The sequence below is a fragment of the Triticum dicoccoides genome, chromosome 3A (genome assembly GCF_002162155.2).
Source record: "Triticum dicoccoides isolate Atlit2015 ecotype Zavitan chromosome 3A, WEW_v2.0, whole genome shotgun sequence".
Lineage (NCBI taxonomy): Eukaryota > Viridiplantae > Streptophyta > Magnoliopsida > Poales > Poaceae > Triticum > Triticum dicoccoides.
Genome location: NC_041384.1, coordinates 138,042,357 through 138,055,541, shown reverse-complemented (window position 1 = coordinate 138,055,541; position 13,185 = coordinate 138,042,357).

Below are 13,185 nucleotides of genomic sequence, written 5' to 3'. Positions count from 1 at the left end.
TTTCCTGCAAGGTATTCTCTACAAGTACTGAAACAAGTGGTAACAGATAGTTTTGTGATAGAATAATTTGTAACGAGCAACAAGTAACAAAAGTAAATAAGGTGCAGCAAGGTGGCCCAATCCTTTTGGTAGCAAAGGACAAGCTTGGACAAACTCTTATATAGAGAAAAGCGCTCCCGAGGACACATGGGAATATCATCAAGCTAGTTTTCATCACGCTCATATGATTCGCGTTCGGTACTTTGATAATTTGGTATGTGGGTGGACCGGTGCTTGGGTACTGTCCTTACTTGGACAAGCATCCCACTTATGATTAACCTCTATTGCAAGCATCTACAACTACAACAAAAGTATTAAGGTAAACCTAACCATAGCATGAAACATATGGATCCAAATGAGCCCCTTATGAAGCAACGCATAAACTAGGGTTTAAGCTTCTGTCACTCTAGCAACCCATCATCTACTTATTGCTTCCCAATGCCTTCCTCTAGGCCCAAATAATGGTGAAGTGTCATGTAGTAGACGTTCACATGACACCACTAGAGGGATGACAACATACATCTCTTCAAAATATCGAACGAATACCAAATTCACATGACTACTAATAGCAAGACTTCTCCCATGTCCTCAGGAACAAACGTAACTACTCACAAAGCATAAACATGTTCATAATCAGAGGGGTATTGATATGCATATAGGATCTGAACATATGATCTTCCACCAAATAAACCAACTAGCATCAACTACAAGGAGTAATTAACACTACTAGCAACCTACTAGCACCAATCCCGGACTTGGAGACAAGAATTGGATACAAGAGATAAACTAGGGTTTTGAGAGGAGATGGTGCTGATGAAGATGTTGATGGAGATTTCCCTCTCCCGATGAGAGGAGCGTTGGTGATGACGATGGCGATGATTTCCCCCTCCGGGAGGGAAGTTTCCCCGGCAGAACAGCTTTGCCGGAGCCCTAGATTGGTTACGCCAAGGTTCCGCCTCGTGGTGGCGGAGTTTCGTCCGAGAAGATGGCTTCTTATTTTTTTCCATCGAAAGAATTCATATAGCAGAAGATGGCCACCGAAGGGCCACCAGGGGGCCCACGAGGTAGGGGGGCGCGCCCAGGGGGTAGGGCGCGCCCCCACCCTCATGGGCAGGGTGTGGCCCCCTGGTGAATCTCTTCCGCTGAGTTTTTTTAATATATTCTGAAAACATCTTCCGTGAAGTTTCATGACTTTTGGAGCTGTGTAGAATAGGTCTCTAATATTTGCTCCTTTTCTAGCCCAGAATCCCAGCTGCCGACATTCTCCCTCTTCATGTAAACCTTGTAAAATAAGAGAGAATAGGCATAAGTATTGTGACATAATGTGTAATAACAGCCCATAATTCTAGCTGCCGGCGAGGAGGCGGAGCTGCCAGTAAGTAGCAGTGAAGGTTTGAACTTGGAAACCAAGGAGGAACAGTGGAAATGTGGCTTTTGGTGGGAGGAAGGGGGCAGGGAGATAGATATTTCTGCGGTGGCAAATTTTTTTCGCTCAGTGGCGCGAGAAACTGGCACGCAAGTGTGGTTCAAGCAGGGGTGGTAGACTGTAGACGAAGAAGCTTCCTGCATAAGCCAGACAAGACGGTGCGCTAAGATATTTTATATCACATCCCACACGATTCTTTCTAGGAAACTATTTGTGGTATACCTGATTTTTTCATTATGTTTTGAAAGACAAAATGGTGTTACGGAGGGAAAGGATGGTGTTTGAATTTCTAGAACATTTACGTACAGTGAACATGCAACTAGTACATGAGTGTCGTGTTTAAATTTGGAATTATTCCGGGTTCGTTTACATTTTTATGCATTAATTGAGTTTCTGGGCATTTAATGTGCATAATTCAAATTTGAACTACAAGCACATGCTCTAGTGCATCAAAGTTTGTTGAAAAATCACATGTGTGTGTTTGGGTGAATTTATAGGTCCCATGCAAGAAATGGGAATGAAATTCAAATATCTGGGTGTCGTGGCTCGGTCGGAAAGATTGAGAAACTTGGTTTTTTAATTTCTGTAAATCCAAAACACGCCTGAAAATCATGAAACTTGGCATGGTGTCATGACATGGCACCAACATGCTACGGAACTTTTTTTCCTGAATTGGGACAAGCTTTGGTGTAATCTTCTTGAAAACCGAAGCTTCCCTCAAGAAGGCTCGTGGTTCCGAAAGGGAACGTGTCACCTCCGTGTGCGAAACGACATACGTACACTGCCTTCTCCCACCTTAATTTTTTTACACAGGCAAATTAGACCAAATAGAAGTATCGTGCTAAATTTTGGAATTATTCCGGGTTCGATTGGCCTTTTTATACATTAATTGAGTTTTTGGGCATTTAATGTGCATAATTCAAATTTGAACTACAAGCACATGCTCCAGTGCACCAAAGTTGGTTGAAAAATCACATTTGTGTCCTTGGGTGAATTTCTAGGTCCCATGCAAGAAATAGGAATGAAATTCAAACATCTGGGCATCGTGGCTTGGCCGAAAAGATTGAGAAACGTGGTTTTTTAATTCCTGTAAATCCAAAACACGCATGAAAGTCATGAGCTTGGCACGGTGTCATGACATGGCACCAACATGTTGCGGTAATTTTTTGGCCGAATTGGTACAAGAGTTGGTGTAACCTTCTTGCAAACCGGAGCTTCCCTCAAGAAGGCTGATGGTTCCTAAAGGGAATTTGTAACCTCCATGTGTGAAACGACATACGTACACTGCCATCTCCTGCCTTAATGTTTTACACATGTAGATTAGACCAAATAGAAGTATCATCCTAAATTTTGGAATTATTCTGGGTTCGTTTGGCATTTTTATACATTAATTGAGTTTCTGGGTATTTAATGTGCATAATTAAAATTTGAACTACAAGCACATGGTCCAGTGCACCAAAGTTAGTTGAAAAATCACATGTGTGTCCTTGGGTGAATTTCTAGGTCCCATGCAAGAAATGTGAATGAAATTCAAACATCTGGGCGTCATGGCTCGGCCGGAAAGATTGAGAATCTTGGTTTTTAATTCCAGTAAATCCAAAACACGCCTGAAAGTCATAAACTTGGCACGGTGTCATGACATGGCACCAACATGCTATGGTAATTTTTTTGGCCGAATTGGGACAAGCTTTGGTGTAACCTTCTAGCAAACCGGAGCTTCCCTCAAGAAGGCTCATGGTTCCTAAAGGGAATGTGTAGCCTCCGTGTGTGAAACGACATACGTACACTCCCTTCCCCTGCCTTAATTTTTTACACATGCAGATTAGACCAAATAGAAGTATCATGCTAAATTTTGGAATTATTCCGGGTTCGTTTGGCCTTTTTTATACATTAATTGAGTTTCTAGGCATTTAATATGCATAATTCAAATTTGAACTACAAGCACATGCTCCAGTGCACGAAAGTAGGTTGAATAATCACATGTGTGTCCTTTGGTGAAGTTCTAGGTCCCATGCAAGAAAAGAAATGGGAATAAAGTTCAAACATCTGGGCGCCGTGGCTCGGCCAGAAAGATTGATAAACTTGGTTTTTTACTTCATGTAAATCCAAAACACGCCTGAAAGTCATGAACTTGGCACGGTGTCATGACATGGTGATGACCCACAAGTATAGGGGATCTATCGTAGTCCTTTTGATAAGTAAGAGTGTCGAACCCAACGAGGAATAGAAGGAAATGATAAGAGGTTTCCAGCAAGGTATTCTCTGCAAGTACTGAAACAAGTGGTAACAAATAGTTTTGTGATAGAATAATTTGTAACGAGCAAAAAGTAACAAAAGTAAATAAGGTGCAGCAAGGTGACCCAATCCTTTTCGTATCAAAGGACAAGCCTGGACAAACTCTTATATAGAGAAAAGCGCTCCCAAGGACACATGGGAATATCATAAGCTAGTTTTCATGACGCTCATATGATTCACGTTCGGTACTTTGATAATTTGGTATGTGGGTGGACCGGTGCTTGGGTACTGTCCTTACTTGGACAAGCATCCCACTTATGGTTAACCTCTATTGGAAGCATCCGCAACTACAACAAAAGTATTAAGGTAAACCTAACCATAGCATGAAACATATGGATCCAAATCAGCCCCTTACGAAGCAACGCATAAACTAGGGTTTAAGCTTCTGTCACACTAGCAACCCATCATCTACTTATTGCTTCCCAATGCCTTCCTCTAGGCCCAAATAATGGTGAAGTGTCATGTAGTCGACGTTCACATGACACCACTAGAGGGATGACAACATACATCTCATCAAAATATCGAACGAACACCAAATTCACATGACTACTAATAGCAAGACTTCTCCCATGTCCTCAGGAACAAACGTAACTACTCACAAAGCATAAACATGTTCATAATCAGAGGGGTATTAATATGTGAAAGGACATGCGGTGCCCCCATGTGTGGTTTTGGTAATTGATGACAATCTCTATGGACTAACGGTTGCCTTGAGTTATATTTGAAGGATTTGTCCATAGGATTGTCTTGAAGGCCATGTGTTGGTTTCAAGGAGTTTATGAGATGGCCAAAGTGCTTTTCAAGGAATTATCCAAAGATTGTTCATGTGTGAGTTGAGATGGCCAAAGTGCTTTTCGAGGAATTATCCAAAGATTGGTCATGTGTGAGTTGAGCTTATTTGCAAGCATGTCTTGAAGAAGAAGATTGTGTGATCATTCATGTTTACCTTCAAGACATCATCCAAATGAAGAGAGTTGTAAAGATTCAGTGTTGATCAAGACTATGTCAAGAGTGAATCAAGTTAATCAACTCACAAAGCATAGAAGAAGTGCCAAGAGGGATCAAGTGATCCCATGGTATGGTAAGCATTGTCCATTACGCTTTGTGTACTAACCCATGGTCTACGTGAGAGTTCTTTGTAGGGTTAGGTATGTTTCCATGGTCTTGCGTTAAGAGGAAGATCTCATACAACCCATGAAGGATGACATCAAGTGGTGATCGTCATCAAGTTTGCAGTGTGCAAGTTCAAGTGGAGCAACTCGAAGAGTGGCTCACCCATAATGGAGTATAGGGGAGCAATCAAGCTTGAAGATTTCCGTCCATTGTGGTGTCAATGGAATTGTGAAGATGTGCCAAAGAGTGGCTCACCCATAGTGGAGTATGGGGGAGCAATCAACTAGTCTTCATCGAGCCAACACAATCAAGAAAGGTGGTCCAACTTGAGGAAGTCAAGATCGTCATCATCTAGCTCAAGTGGACTATATGCAAGGCAAAGGTTTGCCCTTGATAGGTTTTGTATTTTACCGGTCTCATAGTGGTAGTTGGGAGACCGGGTTATAGGATCGATTGCCGTACTATCAAGGGGGGCTCTCTAGGGAGTAGCTTGATCGTATCACTCATCGAGAGCTAAAACCATTGCATCCTTGCATCATCTTTCTTGGTTCTTGTTTGGTTCCATTTGTGATTCTTATATATTATGGTCATCTTGATGACAAGCTTGAGTTCATCGAAAACGGAGTTCGCATGCATCTTCTATGATGTTTTCGGTGTTGGAAGTTTTACCGGTCTTATCCGAGGAAGAGTTCTCACCATTTTATTATGGTAATTTTCTCATTTTCTTATTATTGATATTTCTCTCAAGATTGTCTTAGCCCTTGTCGTTAGCTTTCCAACAAACTTGGTTTCGTTGAATTCGGAGCTCGTATGCGAAAGTTGTGGCTGTTTTGATATTACCTGTTTTACACAGAGAGGTTGTACCGCCCCATCGAGAGGTCGTACTGCTTGACCGGTACAACCGGTGTTTGGAGCGGTTGTACCGCTCCAGAATTGGTCCGGAGGTTGTACCGGTCATGTACGCTCTACCACCGGACTGGTCTCTGTTGTGGTGCGGTTGTTGGGTGGTTGTGGGCCGGTTGTACCGCTTATTGCCTGTTACCGGTTGTACCGGTGCTCATAGAGGTTGTACCGCTCCTATGTTGTTCTGTACATAATGGGCAGATTCGTGGGGACCTATTTAAGGGGGTCTTCTTCCCCAATGGTTCTCTATCTCTTGAGCTCGTTTTTGCCCCCATCGTTGACCTTCTTTGAGCTTGCTAACTCTCAATCCCTCCATGGATTCTTGCTAGTTTTTGAGGGAAAAGAGAGAGGAGATCTAGATCCACATTTCCACCAATCACTTCCTCCTCTATGTGAGGGGAACCCCTTGGATCTAGATCTTGGAGTTCTTGGTGTTCTCCTTCTTGTTCTTCCTCTCATTTTCCTCCCTAGCATTAGTTGCTCCGGTGGGATTTGAGAGAGAAGGACTTGGGCACTCCGTGTGCCCTTGGCATTGCATTCGGTGCATCGGTTTGAGTTCTCCATGGTGATACGTGGAAGTGAAGTTTGAGAAGCTTATTACTCTTGGGTGTTTGGGCACCCTAGAGCTTGTTCCTCTTGGGTGCCTTGGCGCCCTAGACGGTTGGTGTTGTTCGGAGCTCAATCATTGTGTTGTAAAGCTCCGGGCAAGCGTCGGGGTCTCCAATTAGGTTGTGGAGATCGCCCCGAGCAATTTGACGGGTACCGGTGACCGCCCCCAAGGGTTGCCAAAGTGTACGGGTTCGGTGACCGCCCCAAGGGTTGCCATTTGTACGGGTTCGGTGACCGCCCTCAAGGGTCCCTTAGTGGAATCACGGCATCTTGCATTGTGCGAGGGCATGAGGAGATTACGGTGGCCCTAGTGGCTTCTTGGGGAGCATTGTGCCTCCACGCCGCTCCAAACGGAGATTAGCATCCGCAAGGGTGTGAACTTCGGGATACATCATCGTCTCCGCGTGCCTCGGTTATCTCTTACCCGAGCTCTTCACTTATGCACTTTACTTTGTGATAGCCATATTGTTTCTTGTCATATATCTTGCTATCACATAGTTGCTTATCTTGATTAGCACAAGTTGTTGGTGCACATAGGTGAGCCTAGTTGTTTTAGGTTTTGTGCTTGACAAATTAACCGCTAGGTTTATTCTGCATTTGTCCAAGCCGAAATCGTAATTATTTTAAAACGCCTATCCCCCTCTAGGCGACATCCACGATCTTTCAGTTGGTATCAGAGCCTCGTCTCTCTTTATAGGGCTTAACCGCCTAGAGAGTAAGGATGTCAACTAGGGGTTTAGGATTCTCTGACACTCTTAGTTTCGATGGCACAAATTTTGATGTTTGGGTAATTCGCATGCTTAATCTCTTTAGGGTCATGGACCCAAATTTAGAGCAAATTGTAGATATGGGTTTTTCTCCTCCAAAGGATCCACAAAGATTATCTTTAGAGGATGAGAAAAACTCTTATCTCAATGCTCAAGCTTCTAATGTGCTTTTTGATGCTTTGAGCAATGTAGTTATATTTCAACTCATGTCGTTTCGGGATGCTCATGACTTGTGGACAAAGCTTCAAGACAAATATGGTGTGTCCGAGATTTGTGGAGATGATTGTCCTCCTTCCACCTCTGGTCGTATAGTTTTCTCAACTTCTTCTACTTCACCTACATGTGGTTTGCCACAAGGTAATGATATGGTGAGTAGTGGTGTTCATTGCAATGATTATAGTGAGCTTATTATTGATGATCCTTCATCACTTTATTATTGCAATGCTTCACCTTTGGACTTTAACACTTCGAGCACTCTAAATGTTCCACATGCTTGTGTTAAAAGTTCTTGCATATCTTGTAGAAATTTCTTGCTCAAATCTCATGATGATATGCTTGCTACGTCTTGTTGCCATGATAAAAATGTATCTATTTCCTCGAGTTGTTTTGCTAACAATGTAGAGGAAACCCAACACTCCATGGAACAAGATGTGGTCTTGAACGGTGCTTCAAGGGATCCTACATCATCATCGATTGCTTTTTGCCTTATGGCCAAGGCTTCAAAGGTATCTCCCACTTTGAATCCCAATATATCTTGTGATAATATTGATGATGGCAAGAGTGATGATGATGTCGATTATGATAAAGACAACGATGATGTTGCCTCCTTAAAAGTTAAGGGGGAAATAATTTTTAAAGCTCTTCTTAAGAATAAAATTGCTCGTTCCAACTTCATGGAAATCATGTCTATTGCTATTGAGGGCAAGAAATATATTGATGAGTTGGAATCTCGTCTTGAGGAGCATGAGGTCACCATTGATAAAATGGAAGGTCATGAGCGTGATTACGCTAATGAGATTGCGGACCTCTCTCAAGCTCTTGAACTTGAACAAACCACCAAGGAATCTCTTGAGGAGACTTTTGCTCTAGAGTTATCTAGAGTGAAGGAATCTCATGATAGAGCTCTTGAGGTGGCCAATGTTTTTCAAACTAAAAATGCTAAGCTTGAAGTTGCTCATGCTGGACTCCTTGAGGATTTTGAGCACCTCGAAAATGGCTCAAGGGTCATCAAGGGTGAGCTCATCAAACTCACTGAGTCTCATGCTCAACTTGAAGCTTCTTATTTAAGAGATCTTGCCAAGTTTCCGTCTCCTCTTGTTGTTAATGATGATGCTTGTGCTACTAACTCTATTTCTTGTGAAGCATCCATTTTAAAGGAGAATGTTGAGCTAAGGGCTCAACTTGAGTTGATATCTAGCAATTATGGGAAATTGGAAGAAAGTCATGAAAAGCTTTCTAGGTCTCAGGATGATCTTCTTGTATCCCATAATGTGCTAAAAATAGCTCATGAGGCTATGATTGCTAAGGTAACATCTAGTGAGCCTCATGTGGACATTAGCACTACTTTTAGTCAAAATGCTATATTGCCTTGTGCTAGTCCTCGTAATTCGTCTATGCATAACATTGGTACATCTTGTGATGAATTGCTTTCCTTGCCTTGTTGCTCCAATGATTAAGCTTATACTTCCTCTAGTACTTGTGTTGAGACTAACCATGTAGAGGAAATCAAAGAGCTCAAGGCCCAAGTCACTTCTTTGAAGAAAGACTTGGAAAAGTGTCATGAAGGGAAATCCACACTCAACAATATCTTGAGTGTGCAAAAATCCCCCAATGACAAAGGTGGACTTGGATTCAACTCCAACAAGAAGAAGAAGTCCAAGATGAACAAGAAGAAGGGCCAAGAACACGTCAAGAATTTGGCCAAGATTATTTGCTTCAAGTGCAAAATTGAAGGGCACCATGTTAGATCTTGCCCATTGAAGAAGAAGGCCATTAGTGACAAGCAACAAGGGAAGCGGCTACAAGTGCATTCTCATGCTCAACCTCAAGTTGAAGAAAGGCCTCTTCCCAAGAAGACTCGAGCTAATGCTTCTCAAGTTGAGAAATCAAGTGAGAAGAAAGTGAAGAGTAGACGTTGCTACCTATGTCGTGAAAAAGGTCATGTCGCTTCTTCATGCACGAATGGTACCTTATCCAACCCTGTTCTAATTGATGATATCTATTCTCTTGGGAAGGATAAGGTCGGCAATGTGTTTGCCAAATTTGTTGGTACTCAAAGTGGTGTCAAGAAAAGAACCATTTGGGTAGCCAAGCCTATTGTGACTAACCTCTTAGGACCCAACTTGGTTGGGGACCAACTAGCTCATACTTGATCAATAGGTGTTGATGGAGGTCATTGGAGACTTGGCTACATTATGAAGAATTAAGGGGACTTCATCATTCTTATTGTCTCAAGCCAAGTCATTCGGATTGTCAAGTTTCTATCTTATATCCAATGTTCCTCCTTGCGGTAACTCGTGCTTAAAGTGTTTACATTGATAGTTACTTTCCCCTTTGCATGTTTGGTTTCGTTCCTTGCATGTGTTTGTATATGTTGTGCTTCCAACTTGATTATCTTGAGCAATCAAGTATGTGTGTGTTGGTTTGCACATCATGTATGTGTGTGTCATGCGTTGAGCCTTTTGCATCTTGTTTATTTCTTAGTTGGCTCTTGTGAGAGATTAATGAAATATCCCATTATGGGGGAGTGATGTGCTTTGTGCACCTCACAATCCTATAAATGTGTGTACATGAGTAATACCATCTAGTTTTGATATTTCAAGATTATCTAGTCGCTATGTGGTATGTCTTCTCATGAGAAATTCAAATTCTAAATAGTCCATTAATTATCTCTTGTTGGATCCTTTTATTTGCCTCTTGTTTATCCTTATTGGTATCACATTATGGGGGAGTAATATGCTATGTGTATATGACTAGCCTACAAAATGTGTACATTTGAGATATTGTCACCTAGAGTTGATATTGTAAATTATCTTGTTCCTAGGTGGCATGTTAGCTCTACAAGTTGCAATTTGATTTTTGTTTGGTGTGAAGATGATGTCGGATATCCTTGCTATCTACCACCGGGAATTATTTCCATTTACTTCTTATCTTTTGACAATTGGTACTCACTTTTGTGGTAGAATTTATTGATCATCTTTACATTGGCTTTTGTTTTTTATTTGCCTTTTCTCTTGCCAAGGATTGTATCATCTCCCTTTGTCTACCATACCACTTGTGGATCTTGTTTATTTCTTGATCTTGTTTAGTGTTTTCTAGATATAGTGAAAGTGGTGATCCCACCTTGTGCATTTTGTATTCAAATGCAAATTCTCTCAATGCACTAGTCTTGAGGGAGCTATCCTATTTTCTATAAAACACTCGTCCTGCGATCCTTATCAAGTGTGTGTTGGTGGAAGGCAAGACGTTTTCATTTTGGTACTTTGTGCCATCATGGAACTTTGTAGAGAGCTTGGTTTGTTTGGAACCATCCTCTCTTTTGGGAGTTTGATACCTTTTTTTGAGTGTATCAATGGATATCTCATTCCTTGATGTATCTTTTATGGATATCCTCCAAGTGATGTTTTATTCATTTGGTATCTTTTCTTCACTTGGTTTTTCTTTGTCATTTGATATCGGTTCTTGAAAGTCTTGAGCATGCATATTAACTTCATGTAGTATCTTTGGCATGCTTTCTTTCTTCGACCCAATATATAGGGGAAACTCCACCAAGTCTCAAATTGGATGAGATGTGCATGAATTTCTTATCCTTTTCTTTATGCACATATTTATGTGGAGTTTGTCCTATGTATTGTTGGTGTTTCTAACTCTTTGGTCCCAATGAGTTTGGGTACCATTTTTGTGTGTTGTTGTTCTAGGAACAATTGGAGATACATTGGATGCTCGGCTCACTCACAAGGAAGGTGTTGTCATCATGTGCTTATTGGAGTCGAGCTAGGATGATCAATGAACTACTATCTACCTTCAATTGGTATCTACTACATCCTTCCAATGTTAACTCGGTAACAAGTGTCTTCATATTCTCCATGCACACATTTCTTGCATCAACCTTGTGTAGGTTGTATCATGGCATGTTATTCATTCATTCTTGTGATACTTGTTTCCTTTCTCAAAGCATCCCAACAATGATCTCTTGTTGCTAGTTGTGATGTCTTTGTTGTTCGTGTGTGGACTTCATTTATATACAATAAGACCATATCTAGCCATGTGCTATGCTCCCAAGCAAATATCTTATTGGTATATGTATGACCTCCCTTTGGATATCTTGTTCCTCGTGTTGTAACTATTTCGGGTGTACATCCTTCTTTGTAGATATATATCATCACGATTTCTTCTATCTAGAATCTTATACACTTGAGAGAAGTTGCATATCTAGTTGATATCCTTTCTTTCACGTCCACCTTGTCTTTCTCTTGTTATTTCTTTGGTGGCTCCGTGAAAGCTTTTGCCTTGAGTGTGTGTCTTATACCGTTGCATCTTGATGTACTCTTGTGTGGTGAAGATTATATTCATCATGCTTATATTTATGAGGCTTTTGCCATCTTAGTTGGTATCCCTCGTCTTGATGAGGCTTTCATCCTCTGTCTTCACCACGGGTTGTCACAAGCATATGTTCTTTATATGCTTTTTAGTAAGCTTGTGAACCCATTTGGTAGTTGTGTGTGGGAATGATAGGCCTTGCACCATGTGCCTCATTCTTTCAAGACTTTATTGATGCTTAATGCTCATACGTACTTTAGTCTTCTCAAGTGTTTTGCCTTGACTCACACACATCATTTTGGTTGAGCCCTTTCTTAAGTTTCCTCTTTTACTTGTTGCTCAACCATGTGTTTGTTGCAAGTACTAGGTTTTGTTTCCTATATGCTCACTTGCACTTGTTGTAAGTTTCTATTTATTTCGGGGGAGCTGTGATCCTATTTTATGCACTTTGTATCCAAATACAAAAATTCTTATGTGTGCACAAATCATGGGGAGATTCTCTAGTTTCTTTAGAACACTCCCTTGCTCATATCATAATATCATTTATTCATGTAGCTCGTAGGATCTTTGGTCTAGTTGGTTCAATTGATACCCGTTGATTGCTTGCTTCAATTGGTACCTTTTGATTGCTTGATTGCTTGTGTCTCTCTTTGTTATGTCCTTGTGGCATATCATTCCTTTAGCAATCTTGGTGCCTCAATATAGTTTGTATTCCTCCAAGTATTACCGTTGGATATGTCTATTGCATTCCACTCTCTTGTTGAAAAATACACAACTTATGGAGGAACACAATTTTTATTGGCCTTCTAAGCTTTTCTCCCATTTTGGCAATCGATGCCAATGGGGGAGAAGTTTTAGAGAGTTTTGTGGATAAGTTTAGAGAGTTTTTTTCTTCTTGCTTTGGTTTTGTACCTAAGAATTTGCATCTCATACACATGCATTATTGGTTGTTGCATTGCATGGTGATAAATAATTCCTTATATAAACTCTCTTGAAAGTGATTGTCGTCAATTACCAAAATGGGGAGATTGAAAGGACATGCGGTGCCCCCATGTGTGGTTTTGGTAATTGATGACAATCTCTATGGACTAACGGTTGCCTTGAGTTATATTTGAAGGATTTGTCCATAGGATCGTCTTGAAGGCCATGTGTTGGTTTCAAGGAGTTTATGAGATGGCCAAAGTGCTTTTCAAGGAATTATCCAAAGATTGGTCATGTGTGAGTTGAGATGGCCAAAGTGCTTTTCAAGGAATTATCCAAAGATTGGTCATGTGTGAGTTGAGCTTATTGCAAGCATGTCTTGAAGAAGAAGATTGTGTGATCATTCATGTTTACCTTCAAGACATCATCCAAATGAAGAGGGTTGTAAATATTCAATGTTGATCAAGACTAAGTCAAGAGTGAATCAAGTTGATCAACTCACAAAGCGTAGAAGAAGTACCGAGAGGGATCAAGTGATCCCATGGTATGGTAAGCATTGTCCATTACGCTTTG